The sequence below is a fragment of the Pteropus medius genome, unplaced genomic scaffold (genome assembly GCF_902729225.1).
Source record: "Pteropus medius unplaced genomic scaffold, Ma_sr-lr_union100, whole genome shotgun sequence".
In the NCBI taxonomy this organism is placed as follows: Eukaryota; Metazoa; Chordata; class Mammalia; order Chiroptera; family Pteropodidae; genus Pteropus; species Pteropus medius.
In genome coordinates this window covers 3,703,506-3,719,787 of record NW_024342474.1, presented here as the reverse complement: position 1 = coordinate 3,719,787, position 16,282 = coordinate 3,703,506, and the positions used below count along the sequence as shown (strand labels likewise).

The 16,282-nt window shown below is 32.7% G+C and overlaps 1 pseudogene; it reads left to right on the top strand.

Annotated features, from left to right (window-relative positions):
- The first annotated feature begins 3,042 nt into the window (after positions 1-3,042).
- On the top strand, positions 3,043-3,161 carry LOC120605137 (uncharacterized; annotated as a pseudogene).
- The last annotated feature ends 13,121 nt before the right edge of the window (positions 3,162-16,282 follow it).

Sequence of the window (16,282 nt, the reverse complement as noted above, 5' to 3'; positions counted from 1 at the left end):
TAAAAAATAAAAAATAAAAAAAATATTAAAAAAAAGAATTAAGTTTGAAATGAATGCAATGTAATTCCATTCAAACAAACAGTAGTTAGTGATTGTCCTATGAATAAGACATTATTCAATAAGTTATAGAAATGTTTTAAAATGAAAAATAAAGTATCTTTGCCCTCAAGAAATTTATAATATAGTAGCTAAAGTACAAAGTAGAATGTAACACTGTGATAAAAATGATGATAGATTTTATGTTGGGAAGCAGATTTTATGTTAGGTTAAAAGATAAATTGGAGTCAGATAATGGAGAACACCGACAAGTTAAGAAATTTTTACTAGGGTAAATGAGACTTTATGAGACATTGGTAATTTAGTGGAGAGAAAAATGATGCTATCTAAGATATGTGTTGTAGAAAAAGATTTGGAAGCTATGTAAGATATAAAGAAGCAGAAATTGGAAACAGAAAGTATATATGATTTACACAAAATATGAGCTCTTTTAATAAAAGGATTATTTGATGATGACAATGATGATAATGATCATGATGATGGTGATGGTGGTTGGTGATGGTAGTAGTGGTGGTGACAATGACATGAAATTAGCTAAAATTTTGAAAGACATCAAGATTCAACTAACATTGTCAGTATCCAGTTGCAAAATAATCAGCTTATTCATTTTATAAGTGTCTACCTTATTTAATTTTCACAACATTGTGAGAAGATAATGTAATATTATTTTGTAAATCACATAACTGAAGTTCAAAGTGTTTGGTGGACTTTTTACTGAGTCCATCCATCAGTATGTATTATTATCATGAAACTTTGTGTTCTTTTCACCATTATTTTACGGAGTCTAGTCTTCATTTAAACTATTCCAGTCACCCCATCTGGCTATCTAACTCAGACCAGAATGTTGTGCTTTCTTTTTACCTCCAAGTGATTCCACATTTTAACTCACTCATCTTGTCCTTATTTTACCTAAACCCTAAGAAATACCTTAATAAACACAAAAATGCATTATATCTTTCATTTTCTGGAGGTAATAATTCTTAAAATTACCTGTTTATCTATCTATCTATCTATCTATCTATCTATCTATCTATCTATCTATCTATCATCTATCTATCTATCTTTCTATCTATCTATCTATCATTTATCTATCTATCATCTATCATCTATCGTCTATCTATCATCTATCTACATGTTACTGTATGTACTTGTCTCTCCAAACCCTAGCAGAATGTTTTGTACATTATAGTTCCCAAATACATATTTATTGAATAAGATTAAATTAGATTTTGTTGCCTTCAACTATAGAAATTGCCAGTTGATTGGGATAAAAGTTTTTTGTAACATTTTAGTGTAAGAGAGGAAGTTCTTTGAGCAACATAGAAAAGGTTCTTAATATCTGTTGAATAAATGAATAAATTAATTATAATAATTCTTTTGTTCCTATCATTATAAAAATGAAATGACAACTTTGTAGTAGAAAGTTCAATGTATTTAAAATATTTTTAGATTTAAAAATATATATAGTGAAAAAGGTTTCTCTATTTTGATAATTTATTAAGGTACTATAAATTGAACCCATGAGGCATTATAATGTGGTTCTGAAGATCCTTGAATTTAAATTTCACCTATGCTAAATTCAAGTTTTGTTATCTATAAAATTAAGATAGCAACAGTACTCATCTCTTAGGGTAGTATTAACTCCAAATTTCAATAAGCTAAACCATGTAAATCATCAGGCAAATAGTGTTTAGTTATTGGCAATAGATACTGGTGTTGGAATTTGTATTGATTACTAATTTACTTTCACATTATTATATTTTATGAAATTATGGAAAATAAGTGATTGACATTTAAACATCTATTTTTAAAAAAGCTTCTGCACACAGAAGAAACCATCAACAAGGTAAAGAGACAACCATCCAAATGAGAAATTATATTTTCAAGCAATGCCTACGATAAGGACCTACTATCCAAAATATAGAAAGAACTCATACAATTCAATAACAACAAAAATAAACAATCCAATCAAAAAATGGGCAGAGGACCTAAACAGATATTTCTCCCAAGAAGATATACAAATTGCAAACAAACATATGAAAAGATGCTCAATATCGCTAGCTCTTAGGGAAATTCAAATCAAAACCACAATGAGATATCATTTTACACCAGTTAGAATAGCTATAATCAACAGGACAAGTAATAACAAGTGTTGGAGAGGATGTAGAGAAAAAGGAATCTTCATACACTGTTGGTGGGACTGCAAATTGGTACAACCACTATGGAAAATAGTATGGAGATTTCTCAAAAAACTAAGAATTGATCTACCTACCATATGATCCAGCAACGCCTCTTCTGGGTATTTACCCCAAAGACTTGAAAACTCACATCCGAAAAGATATTTGCACACCGATGTTCATAGCAGTATTATTCACGGTGGCCAGGACATGGAAGCAACTGAAGTGTCCGACAACAAATGATTGGATAAAAAGTTTTGGTTCATATAAACAATGGAATATTACTCAGCCTTAAGGAAAGATGAAATACTGCCATTTGCAACAACAAGGATGGACCTCAAGATAATAATGCTAAGCGAAATAAGCCAGAGAAAGTTGAAAATCACATGATATCACTTATATGTGGGATATAAACCTAAAAACAACAAACAGAACAAACAAACAGAGACTCATAGACATGGACAATAGACTAGTGATTACCAGAGGGGAAGAGGGAGTGGGGAGGAGGGAGGTAGATGGGGTAAAGGGGTCAAATATGTGGTGACAGAAAGAATTCAAACTATGGGAGGTGAACACACACTGTAAATATATATATGCCTTACTGTTAAAAAGTACAGCTGAAGCTTTCTGGATTTCATTAACCAGTCACCATAATAAAAATAAATTATAAAAATATAATAAATATAATGTTCCTTTGAGCAATTAAAGTATACTATGAAACTTTTGTGATAATTCTCTCTTTTATTCAGTAATATTTATTTAACACTTAAGATGTACCAAACATAAAATATTAAGAGTTCAAAATACAGTCTATGGCCATGCTACCCTGAACAAGCCCGCTCCTGTCTGACTTCGGAAGCTAAGCAGGATTGGGACTGGTTAGTACTTCGATGGGAGACCACCTAAGAAGACCAGGTGCTGTAGGTGTAAAAATTAATTAATTTTAAAAAAATTAAAAAATAAGGGATCGTAAACTGACAAGGTCCTTACAATCTGTGAGGTCAACCAAGGGTTGCCTCGCCTAAAAAAATAAAATTAAATTAAAAAAAAAAGAATTCAAAATATCAACCAATCATTTTTTCTATTCTTAAAAGATTCATGAAATGGCATTCAGAGAAGAAATATTCATTTTCATTGTGTGATAGTTTCATTGTAGATATTTTCAGGGTAGTGGGTTTGAGTCCAAAATATCCCACAAATACTTGATTCCCAGCCTCGATTTCCTCATTTATAAAATAAGTGGTTTGATTATATTATAGCTAATAACCACCCACTTCTAAATATTATATTTGAAAAAATGGCCCATGAATTAATATTGTATACTTACCTAAAACAAATAAAGAGATATTATGTCATTTACATTTATTTCCATAGTTCTTTCAAAATTGTAGGAGATGTGTGTTGTATGTGTGTGTGTGTGTGTGTGTGTGTGTGTGTGTGTTATTTTGGGCTACAGGTGGAATAGATTATCTATTATGTCTTTTATTTTTACCATTGGCCAAAAAATATCACTATTCACTACAGTGTAGAGACTGTATTTATGCTCTCATCTCTTTTTCAAGTCAAAGTATCTACCTTTTATGAATATTATTGCTTTGCTATGTAGGATTACAATAAAATGTCAATCTGTGAAATTTGGCAGTATATAAAATCACTGTGGGGAGTCTCTTGGAATTAAAGAGCAGCCTTTGTTTAATATCTTTGTTCCCTCAACAGAGCTGGAAGACTAATTGGCAAGTTGTATCATGCACAAAAGCCAAGCATTGTTCAATATAATAGCAGGAGTTATCAGATAAATTATAACCTATATCTCTGAAATTTTCAAGTCAGTACCCAAGAAAACTCTGACAGCTATTTAATTTTGGTGTCCATTTTCAATTACAACCCTAGTAACTGGAACAAAGGCTTTGCTATTTTGTATCAACTTTTATCCAATTGTAGATTTTAAAAAGCAAAATATTTACTAACTAATTAAGACATTTTCTAGATAATAAATTTCAATTGTTTTTTTTTTTTTCCTGATAGAAAATGCCCTTAAAAGTAGTAAATCAATTAATGGTATAAACTATCACTTTTTAAGAAGGTTTGCATTACTAATCGGTTATTATTTTTTTTTTAACAGTGATGACCTCCTCAGATATTTTTTAAAATACTTTTAGTAATTAAGTCCAGGAAAAAATCCTGAAGCATATGCTATCAATAGCTTTACAGCTATTACTCCTTACTTTTAAGATCAAAACATAAAGTGTAAACATTTAAATTTAAAAGTGCATAAGTGAAAAATTTATAAAGCCCTTTTTATTAAACATTTCTGAAATGAATAATATAAAGATAACAGGCAATCAAAGACAAGTGTATTTTGCCATTGTTATGGATATAGTGGTATCCAGCATAACATATGGGAAATTACTGCTGTGTTTATCATTCAAATTTCTTAGAGAATAACAGATAAGGCAACTAACCAATTACATTTCATGAGCCTTAAGTGTTTATTCTGGTTACCAATAAGTAGTCTTAGTGAAAGGTTCATAGGCTAAAAAGAATTTGGATCAGAATAATATACTTATATACTTGCATAATAGTTCCTAGAATAGATTAACTCTGGGAGGTATACCAAGAGAATTTATGATCTTTTCCTGTTTAACATTTTTATTATTATGAAGTGTTCCTCTTTATCTGTATTAAAGATCCTTTAGTTAAAATTGGCATTGTATAAAGTAAGTATATCAGCTCTTTTGATTAATATTTACATGCATGTTGCTTTAAATAATTCTAAGTACTCATAGAAGTATCTCGTAAGCTACATGACATTGGTGCATTTTTTAAATTTTAATATAATTACATTTTTTTGTTTAGATCTACCATTTCCTATTTATTTTCTATTTGTCTCATATTTACTTTTTTCCTGTCTTGATGACTTTTAGATCATACAAATACTATAGTCTTATCTTTCTCACCTCTAACTTATGTTTTTTAACCATATTTTAGTTATTATACATGAGATTACAATATCCATCCTCGCCTCTTTATAGGTTAATACAAGTCATTCTGTTTCCATCTTCCTCAACTCTAACAGAAATTTTGAACCTCTAAACTACATTTACCTCCTACTGTGTCCTACTTTTTCCATTATTTCATATATTTCTGTATGGTTCTTTTTAATGTTCTCTATCTCTTGTTGAACTTCTCATTTTGTTCTTGCATAGTTTTCCTGATTTTGTTAATTTTTTTTTTCTGTGTTCTGAGCATACTCGAAACAATTATTTTGAATTCTTTCTTGAGCATTTTCTATATCTCCATTTCCTTGGGATCAGTTACTCAAAGTTTACTGTTTTCCTTTAGTAGAGTCATGTTTCCCAGATTCTTTGATTTCTGTAGCCTTGGATAGGTGTCTGCACATATGAAGATGTAATCAACTCTTTCATACTTTATGGCTTGACTTTGGTAAGGAACAACCTTCACCTATGGGTGAGGGCACACTGAAGCATACTGTACCCCTGGGTCTAGTGAATCAGGGTGTCAAGTGTGAGGGCATCTTGACTGATCAGTGCTCAGGCACTGTGATCCACAGCATCAATAACTGTGTGGTCCTTGGTGAGCATGGCAGCAGAGGAGTCTACAGAGGCTGCAGGGGTTATTAAGGTCTTCAGCAATACTTCCAGGTCCCTTGGCTAGGAATCAGGCAGGCCACTGTGGTTGCCAGAGCTTGTGATGTGCACACACTTAGCTTCAGGGCTAGCTGCAGGGCCCTGTATAGTAGCAGGGACCAGTTGCAATCACACATGTAGTAGTTGGGGGCCAGGGCAAGCAGCAAGGGCCAGGTCCAACTGTGCACTAACTGGCAGCTGTGGGAGTGTAGCTGTCAGCATGCGCTACTGTGGCTGCTGGTTCTCACCATGGGTATATAACAGTGAAGACGAGTGTCAGAAGTCAGGCCAGGGGTACCCAGGTGCACACCTGGAGGGGCTAGCTAGTAGGTGAGCCCAGTGGTGCAAGCCAATGACAGAAAAAAGGGCCAAATCTAGTCCCACAAGCAGCTGTAGAATCCTGGTTATCGGTGTGTCCTCAGTGGCTGCTCCAAGGTCTCCTTACTGTCATGCACATGGCAGTGGAGAGTGGTGATGGGCTGTCAGGCAGGGGATGTGCAGGGTGATAGCTGCAGGCCTTGTCTCAAGAGTGCATATGGTGGTGTGGGTCAGCCATGGGACTCTAGGCTGGCCTCTGGTACTTTCACAGCCGCAGAAGCTGGAGCTAGCTGCCAGTGTGGGTTCCAGGTTCTGAAGGGGCAGGAGGTTGGCGTGCGTGGTAAGGACCAGGGAGGATCTCAGGCAGCTTGCCTCTGCTAACACAAATATCTTTGGGAAGGGTGAAAATCCAGTTAAATCTGAAGGAAGTCCACAACAGCTGTGCTGACTCTTGGTTTCTTTATGGCAAATGCTGCTAGAGGTCATCTGCAGAGCTGTCACTGGCAACCACTGTCACTCTTGTTTTGTGGCTGATACTGGTAACCCCTGCTTTTCTTCTTTTCCTAGCCATTTCTATACATCTTAGCTTTGCTGGTCTCTGGGCGAGGTGAAACTGAAGTGCCCTCAAGGGCAGGAAAAGCTGGTTACTCACCCTCTCTCCCTTTCCTGATAAGGGGAACTTTTTAAAACTGGGGTTTCCTCTTGGTGCTGAGCAATGCTGCTTGAATGATGCAAGCAAAATGAATCTGTTGTCCCTTCTTATATGGATATTATTAAGTTTTTATGGTTATTCCACTGTGTTGCTGAAATTTTTGAGGTAGACTCTACCAGGGCTTTTTTTGTTCATGTATACCTGTCTAATTGTTCACCTTTTTGAGGAGACAGAAGCAGGGTTTCCTATGCCGCCATCGCAGTGATGTCTCTCCTATTTATTGACAATTTTAATCCAAGATTTTCTTAAAATACATGAAATGCTTTCCAAATAGTCAATATTCAAAGAAAAAATTTTCATGATATCTCTTATATGTGGGATATAAATCTCAAAGCAACGAATAAACAGGACAAACAAACAGAGACTCATGGACATGGACTATAGACTAGTGGTTACCAGAGGGTAGGAGGTAGGGGTGAGTGGGGGAGGGGTAGATGGATAAAGGGGGTGAAATATAGGGGGACAGATGGAGGGTGAAGAGGGTAAAAGGAATTGAATATATGGTAGCTGAAGGAAACTGGACTTTGGATGGTAATCACACAATAGAATATATAGATGTCAAATTATAATGTACAGCTGAAAATTATATAATTGTATTAATCAATGTTACCCTAATAAATTTAAAAAATAAAAATAAAAAACAAAGAAAAAATTTGTCATGCAATTTACTTTTTTCACTCCAATATTCCACTGTACATGAAAGAGTTGAATTCGAAGATAAAAGAAAGAAAAAGTTTGTTACCTAGCTAAACACTGTAAGACTTTGTATTAAAATTTAAATTTCATAATATGAATCAAAAATTTTATACATTTTTGTAACATGACTCAATATACAGAAGACTGTAATTATATGTGATAGTATTTTGTAATTCTGAGCTGCAAAATCTATATTTTTAAAGAAGCCTTTTTAATATTAATAAATTTAGAGATGTTTTCAAATTTATGTAGTACCTATTAGAATTCAAACTTAGTGACTTGACACAAGCTAGCAAATTTACTTAACATGTACATAATTTTGAAACTGGTATAGTTTTGCTTCAAATCAATTATTCTAAAAAAAATTAGCCAGTTCAGTTTTCATAAAAACAAATATTAAATAAATATGATTTTTATTCTTTATTCAATTTTTGGCCCACTTTTAGGTATGTTTAGAAATATTTGAATATGTGAATCTACATTTTCAGCTACAAATTACATGAAATCTAAATACAGATCCACTTTTCTAAGTAGCTTCCCAATTGAGATGTAAATTTCAAATACACACTGAATTTCTAAGTATGAAAAGACTGCAAAATATCTTGTTAATGTTTTTTATATTAATTACAAGTTGAAGTACCAATAGTTTGGGCTTATTGGTTTAAATAAAATTTATTATTAAAGTTAATTTCAGCTTCACTTTTTTACATTTGTTAATGAGGCTACAAAAATATTAAATATATATGTGGTTTTCATACATTTCTACTAGACAGCACTGCTGTAGATTATTTTAGATTGTTCATGAAAGGATAAGAAGCATCTCTGAAACATTTTGGTCCATCGACATATTTTGAAAACAAACAATATTACCATGATGGTCTATATCACACCTGCAATGTGCTAATTCACAAGCTATTTATTTTACTGATGAAAACTCCTATTCAATGTTTATTTTGCTTATTACTAAAGACATAGGTGTTGAATGAGATAAGTATACCTAATGTACAGGTAATAACTATTGATAGCATCTACCTTTGGTACATGGTCTTACTTTTACACGCTGTTGGCTGACAATCTCTGGAATCAGAAATTTTTATTAAATTTATTGGAGTAACATTGGTTAATAAAATTATATAGGTTTCAAGGGTACAGTTCAGTAATATATCATCTGTTTATTGCATTGTGTGTTCACCACTCAAAGTCGAATCTCCTTCCGGCACTATGTTTGACCCTCTTTACTCCCTTCACTACTTTCCCTCTAGTAACCACTAAATTGTCTGAGTTTTTGTCTTCTTAATCAGAATTACTGATTAGCACAATTCATTGTGCCTAAACTGTAGCTTAAACTACCACATTTATGTATATATTACTGTATCTACAGAAATATTTTAAATAATTTATGGATATTGTAACCCTTGTAGCCTACTTTAAACCCTGGGATTTACTATGATGAGTACCAGCAATAAAACTGGCAAAATATGTGTTTGTAACTGTTTGTCCAATGTTAATCATTACCTAAATATAGCAAAGTATGCAACAGTAAAACCAGATGGTTTAAATTGAAATGTTTCCTCTATATTTCTCTTTGGAAGGGAACTAAAATAAAGTCTTCATGATACTAATAAGAATACTTATAGTCTCTTTAATTGTGGCAAAATAAACATAAATATATTTGTTGTATGATACACATGTGTGGCTTTTTTGTTTCTGTATTACTTTTATGACAGATGATATAGCACCAAAACTTCACAGGAAGAAATTTTTTTAAAGTTTTCTAAAGTCAAAAATATATACAGTGATTCTAGATTTCTTAGGCTCCCCCAATTTTGCCCCCCTAAATATTTACTAAATATGTGAGCTCTTTTATTTCTCAGTTTTATTCTTTAAAATGATTTAAAAATATTTTGATGAAAATGTTATTTTAGAATAGTTTAGATTTACAAAAAAAATGACAAAGATATTACAGAGAGTCTTTATATATCCTACACTCAGTTTTTTTCTAATATTAGTATAGTACATTAGTTATAACTAATGAACCAACAGCAATACATTATCATTGACTAGTCTACTTTCTTCAGATTTCATTCGTTTTTACCTAATATCCTTTTCCTGGTCCAATATATCACATTACATGTGCTGTCAGTACTTTTTAGGTTTTTCTTGGCTGGGACAGTTCCTCAGAATTCCCTTGTTTTTCATGAACTTGACAGTTCGGGGAAGTACTGATCAGATATTTTGTAGAGTATTACTCATTTGAAATTTGTCTGATGTTTTCTTATGATTAGACTGGGGTTATATGTGTTGGGCAAAAGATGACAGAAGTGAAGCAATATTCTCAATATATCATATCAAAAGTATATAACTTATCACTGATAATGTTTATCTTTATCACATGACAAAGGTATGCCAGGTATCTCCACTGTAAAATTACTTTTTTCCTCCTTTCACAACTTCACTCTTTGAAAGCAGGTCACTAAAAGTAGTCTATCTTCACTAAGTGTTGAAGAATTATGTTTCGACGCTTAAAAAGAGGGGATATCTACATAATTTATTTGAATTTTTCTGTACAAAAGGTATTTTTTTAAATTAACATTTTCTCAACTGGACTGCAAGTTCCTCGAAATCGTTATCTGAAGACCTTGTTCTAGTACTATCATAGTCTGTATAAAAACTAGGTTGATCAATATTTATAAAATGAGGAATAAGAAAGCTACCAGCCTTTGTAGAGAATTAAAGCAGGCTCTTCTCTAAAAGAGTACTATATGGTTCTTCTCAAATAATATCTGAGTAGCGGAAAATCTATGGTTGTCAAAGATTAACTTTTTTCTGGTCTTTTCAATGCACTGTCATCAGGCAAAGCTTTTAGAGGTGGATAACAAGCAGGGTGGTTTGTTCTCTCTCTCTTTTAAAATCTGTCCACTGTTTACAGTCTAAGAAACGAGTATGGAATGTTTTGCTAAAAAGTCATTTTACTTCAAAAGAAGACTAAATGACATGGTCAATGGGGGACTGTGATACATATAAAATACACTTTCCTTTAGATTTCTAAACATATGTTTTCTCTTCTAGAATAGCGAAAAAGATACAAAGATATAATAGGCAAGAAAGTCTGACATGCAGAAGAATTCCCTAATTTTTATACACTTGTCTTAGAATTAATACACTAAAGATTCTGTGATTGATTATATTCACATCATTATTCTTCCTATTGTTTCATTTCACTTAAATGATTTTTATATATAATCACAAGGATTAATAATTGTTAAACTATAATAATCGTTAGAGAATTTGATGCACTTTTTTTCTCCTTTGTGATTTAAATTCTATCAGACTTTTCAAAAAGACAGAGGCTGTTCTAACCCTGAATGATGAGCCTGTGAGTAAACTGAAATGGAGTAGCTAGAAAGCAAAGTGGGCAAATCAGGATGTGCAAGGACTTAAGTATTGCTTTTTGCAAGAACATTTTGTTGTGTGTGGTAAACTATTCAATGGAACTAAAAAACGAAGCAAAACATAAGCCTCTCACATATTTAATCTTGCAAAACATAAGCCTCTCACATATTTAATCTTGCTTACTAATTCACAAAACTTTTCTTAATAAAGAGAATAACTACATCATGCATAACATTTACAACTACCAAATTCTTTATTCTGTTGAAATCTCAAGGATATTTCAACCAATAGCAAAACTGAATTAAATCCTAAGTAAAACAGAACCATATAACAATTAACCAGATTACTATTATTGTTAAATGACTGTCAGTCTCCAAAAGACCTTTGCTTTGATACTCAGGAGAAAAAAAATAAAGAAAAAAAAAAGGCAGCACTTTATTTAATCTTTTATTGAATACCAGCCTTTGAGGATCAGACTTTCATTTCTCATGGCCTTGTGCAGATCTCCTCTGCATTAAAGATTCTCATTGATTTCAAAGAAACTGAACTGCAAGGTAGGAAGTGAAATGAAAAACTGAACCTGTCTGATTTTTCTGCTTTTGTCAGATATTTATTTTCTACATTTGTTCTTCTTTTGTCAGGACATCTCCAAAGGAAATACATTATGTCAGAAGGGCCTTTTTCTGCTTCACCTTTCACATGCTTGATTTTCCAAAGGGAGTAATTTGTGCTAGGAGTAACTAAAGGTGGATCTCAAGAATCTTAAATTTCAAATAACATTTGATATTTTACGCTCATCTACAGAGTGATAAATGACCAGATCAGCTTGAAGAAATGAAGGAAACACTGTCTACATGTCTACTCTATTCAATTCATTCAGAAATCATTAATTCTAACTTGGAGTTATCATTAATCAAATTTCTTCACACACGTGGTAAGAAAATATTTTGCAGTTTTGATATAAGTGTATGTGTATACACACCATCCTGTTATTCATACTGTCCTTAGCTCTCTCCTTCCTTATACTGATATTTCAAAAACAGTCTTTAGCTATCCCTCCTCAGGGGAGAAGACTCTCAGCTAGAATACAAAGAGAAGAGTTTAATTATCGGTGGTTTAAAAAAAGTTGAGAAGAATATCTGAATAGCAACTAACACAACAACCTGTGGGAGAACTAAACATAAAAATCTCTGAAATGAGCTACTTTGTCTGGATCAGGGGTCAGCAAACTGTGGTCATAGGACAAATCTGGCCTAACACCTGTTTTGTACAACTCATGTGCTGAGAATACTTCTCTTTACATCTTTTTAGATGGTTAAAGAAAAAGTTGAATAATTTTTCTTATATAAAAATGATGTAAAATTCAAAGTACACTGTCTGAAAACAAAGTTTTATTGGGAAATGGCCAAGTACATTCATTTATATATTGTCTATGGATGCTTTTGCACTTCAAGAACAGGGTTTAATAGTTGCAACAGGACTGTATAGCTTGCAAAGCCTAAAATATTTACTACTTGGCACTTTACAGGAAAAGTTGACTATTCTTTGGTATAAACTCTTCAACACACTCTCTCTTTTAATTATGCTCATTGTCTTCTCAATCCACTATCAGGTATCATGATAATGCATTTCATAGGCTCCAGAGCACCTCTCTGCCTATATACTCAAATCAACGTGTAACAAAATAGTTAGCTTCGTTGTTCATGGGTCATTGTCTATCTAAAAAGGAATGCCAATGAGGCAACTAAGTAAAGAGAAATAAGAAGTCAGAAATCATAAAGAGGAGGAATTAAGAAAGACAAAATGGGTCAGAGAATTCTGGGAAATGATTAAAATAAAATACGTTTAACGTCCTTACTCCACACTAAATGACATTTCTAGATATTTTCTATAACTTTTGATTCATTGAACACTTACTACAACTTATGCGGTATTTACTAGCATTGACCCATTTTATAGATGGAGAAACTGAGACAGAAAAAACATATAGCTTGTCCATGTCATATAAGCAATCGGTGACAAAAATAGGAATCCAATCCAGAAAATCTAGAACCACCATTTACTAGTTGTGTGGTTGTAAAGAAGTTAGTTAGGTATGCTTTCTGAATTCTGTCTTTATGGTCCATGTGTAAAATGGGAATAACTGAAACAATCTTGTAAGGTTGAAAGAAAATAAGAAATCTCTAAGGAGTTAAAATAATAAATGCACATAAGCACTTGTCTCATGGTCTGGTCAAATAGCACATACTCAATATAATTACCACTTTCTTCATAGACATCACATTTTAAAGACAAATATTCACGGAAATGCAAAGGAACAGATGTCAGACCCTGGAGATTATAAATACGGACAGAGAAGAAAAGATCAAAGATATAGGAGGAAACCATGTCTACTTGATGAGACAGATGTGTAATTAATTAACTATGACAGCACATTGAGAACACAGACATTTATAAAGTGCTGGGAATAGAAGAAAAGGGAAGGCCTTATCTTTGCCTTTAAAGAGCACAGACAACTCAAAGCAGTTGAACCCGAAGCATACTGAAGTCTGAATAAATGTTTGCCAGGCATACAAGGTTGGGAAAAATAATCTAGGCAGAAAGAACCTAATTTCCTATTTTCTAAATGAAAGAGGGCAAGATTATGTATTAAAAACTGTGGAGCAGCCTGACATCTCCATCATATGGCTGCTGATCAGAAAATGAAAAGCAGGCTGAGATGATTCCTAGAACATAGGTAGGTACAAAATATTTTGAAGGATCTATGTCATCCTAAATGACAAGGAATTTACGTAGGCTTTGATAGCCATAGAATAAATTTTGCCAGGAGAGTGATATTATCAAATTTGTCATCATAAAGATCATTTCGTTGGTGATATGGAGATGAATTGCAGGGACGGAGAGATGTCAGTTAAGTCAGTGCAATAATTTGAAGAAAGCAATGCTAGATAAACCTTAAATGGTATGGTGTTAGAAAAAAGGAGTTGGTGATATCTCAGTAGATGTTTAGAATCTATTGTGACTGGATATGGTGTTTCAATCTCTTTCTCTTCTAAGGTGGGACAAGGGAGAGATGCCTTTCTGGACTGGGGGATAACCAGACTGATTGGGAAGGACTTGGGTATGTGAATGTTATGGAAAATATTCCTTACTCTAATGTTAGTCCTAGGGTAAAAATAAAAATAAAAATTGTGCCAGAAGTAGAAGCCAAGTTAAAAAAAAAAAGGAGAAAAGAGTAAAGAAGGTAAGAAAATGTGAAATATCTGAACTGATCAACATTTCATAAAAATATATGAAATACTCAACGAATGTGAAAACTTATAATGAAAACAGATTTCTAATGGCACACAAACTTCTTGTTATCAAAATGTATTTTATTTACCTTTGAAATTTTTCTCTTTGATAAGTACTTAGCAGAGGGGTTAGAACTAGCATTATAGACAATGAATGATTACACAGTGGATTAAATATAATTAAACTGAACTTTAGACTCAGAATGAACATAGCTTTTCATTCCCTTATAATCCATTAAGTTATTTCATTTGCTCTATTTTATAGTAGTGAGAGTAGTGATTGGCCTTCCCATCGTGGCTATTGTAGACGGCTAGATACAAAGGGTAAGTTAAAGAACTGATTCTTATAATCACACGACCAGCCAAACGACAATTCTTTTAAAACATTATACGACAAAAAACTGTGGTCATTATTTAAGGGAGTAGAAGCAAGGCTGTTGACTCTTTTAATCTGCCCATTTAAACATCTTTGTTTCATGAATTCCTTATAAATATAAAGCCAATATACCTACAAATGAAATAGCTGGAATATATATCTGGGTTTGACTAATCTTTATAAGCATATACTGTTCTTCCATATATCAAGAAAGAGAGAAGACTTATGAGTGGGTTTAGGCTGCCTTCCATATGTAACACAGATTGTATCTCATTGTAGGAAAGTAAAAATAATTACTGAACATGTCCATGTTAGACATGTTTTCAGGATGAACAATAATGTTCACAAGTTGCCTCAGGGTATAGTAAAATTAATTCTACTTCAAAAAGAATGCTGTATGTGAGCACTGCATGTTCACATATAACAGGATGGCAAGAAAAAAAAAAAGATAGTAATTTAGGTGAATTAGTCTATATTGGTCAATTGCTTGTCCAATGTTGAATCTCAACAGGCTTGCGAATCATCTGTAGGACGAACACTTGTAAAATATTTCATTCCAAACTTTCCCTGTACATGCAATAGCTTTTTATATTGTTATAAAATCTCATAATATAAAATTCATCATTTTAAAGAGTAAAATTCAGTGGAGTTTAGTACATTCACTATGTTGTGTAACCTTCACCACTACCTCATTAAGAAATGTTTCTTCATTCCCCAAAAGAAAAATATACCTATTAAGCAGTCACTCCTTATTTCCTCTTCCTCCAGCACCTGGCACCTGTTAATTTGTTTCTGTTTTATGGATTCACCTATTCTAGATATTTCATATAAGTGAAATTATAAAATATTTGACTTTTGGTGTCTGGCATCTTTTACTTGCCATAATGTTTTCAAGGTTCATCCATGTTGCAGTATGTATCAGTACTTTATTCATTTTTATGACCTAATAATATTATATTATATGGATGTACCATATATTATTTATTTATTCATCAGATAACAGAAATCTAGGTTAATTCCATCTTTTGGCTATTATAAATAGTGCTGCTACAAACATTCCTGTACATGATTTTGTTAAACACCTGTTTTCATGTATTTTGAGTATATACATTGGAGAAGAATTGGTAGCTCATATGCAAAGCCTATGTTTATCTTCTGTAGAAGAACTGCTAAACTATTTTCCAAAGTGGCTACAATATTTTATATCCCTCCCAAAATGTATAAAGTTGCCAATTTCTACACATTCTGAGTACCATTCAGTATTTATTTATTTTTATTATCATAGACATCTTATTGGATGGGAAGTGGTATCTCATTGTGGTTTTAATTAGAATTTCTCTAATGACAAATGATGCTAAACAAATATTTATGGGCTTTTTGGTCATTTGTAGACCTTCTTTGGAGAAATGTCTATTCAAGACATTAGCCAATTGTTTAAATGGGTTGTTTGTCTTTTCGTTGTTGACTTGTGAGAGTTCCTTATACATCCTGGACAACAGACCCTTATCAAATATACGATCTGCAAATATTTGCTCCCAATTTGTAGGTTGTCTTTTCATTTTATTGGTAGTGTCCTGTGATTCACAAATTTTTAATTTTAATAAACTCCAATC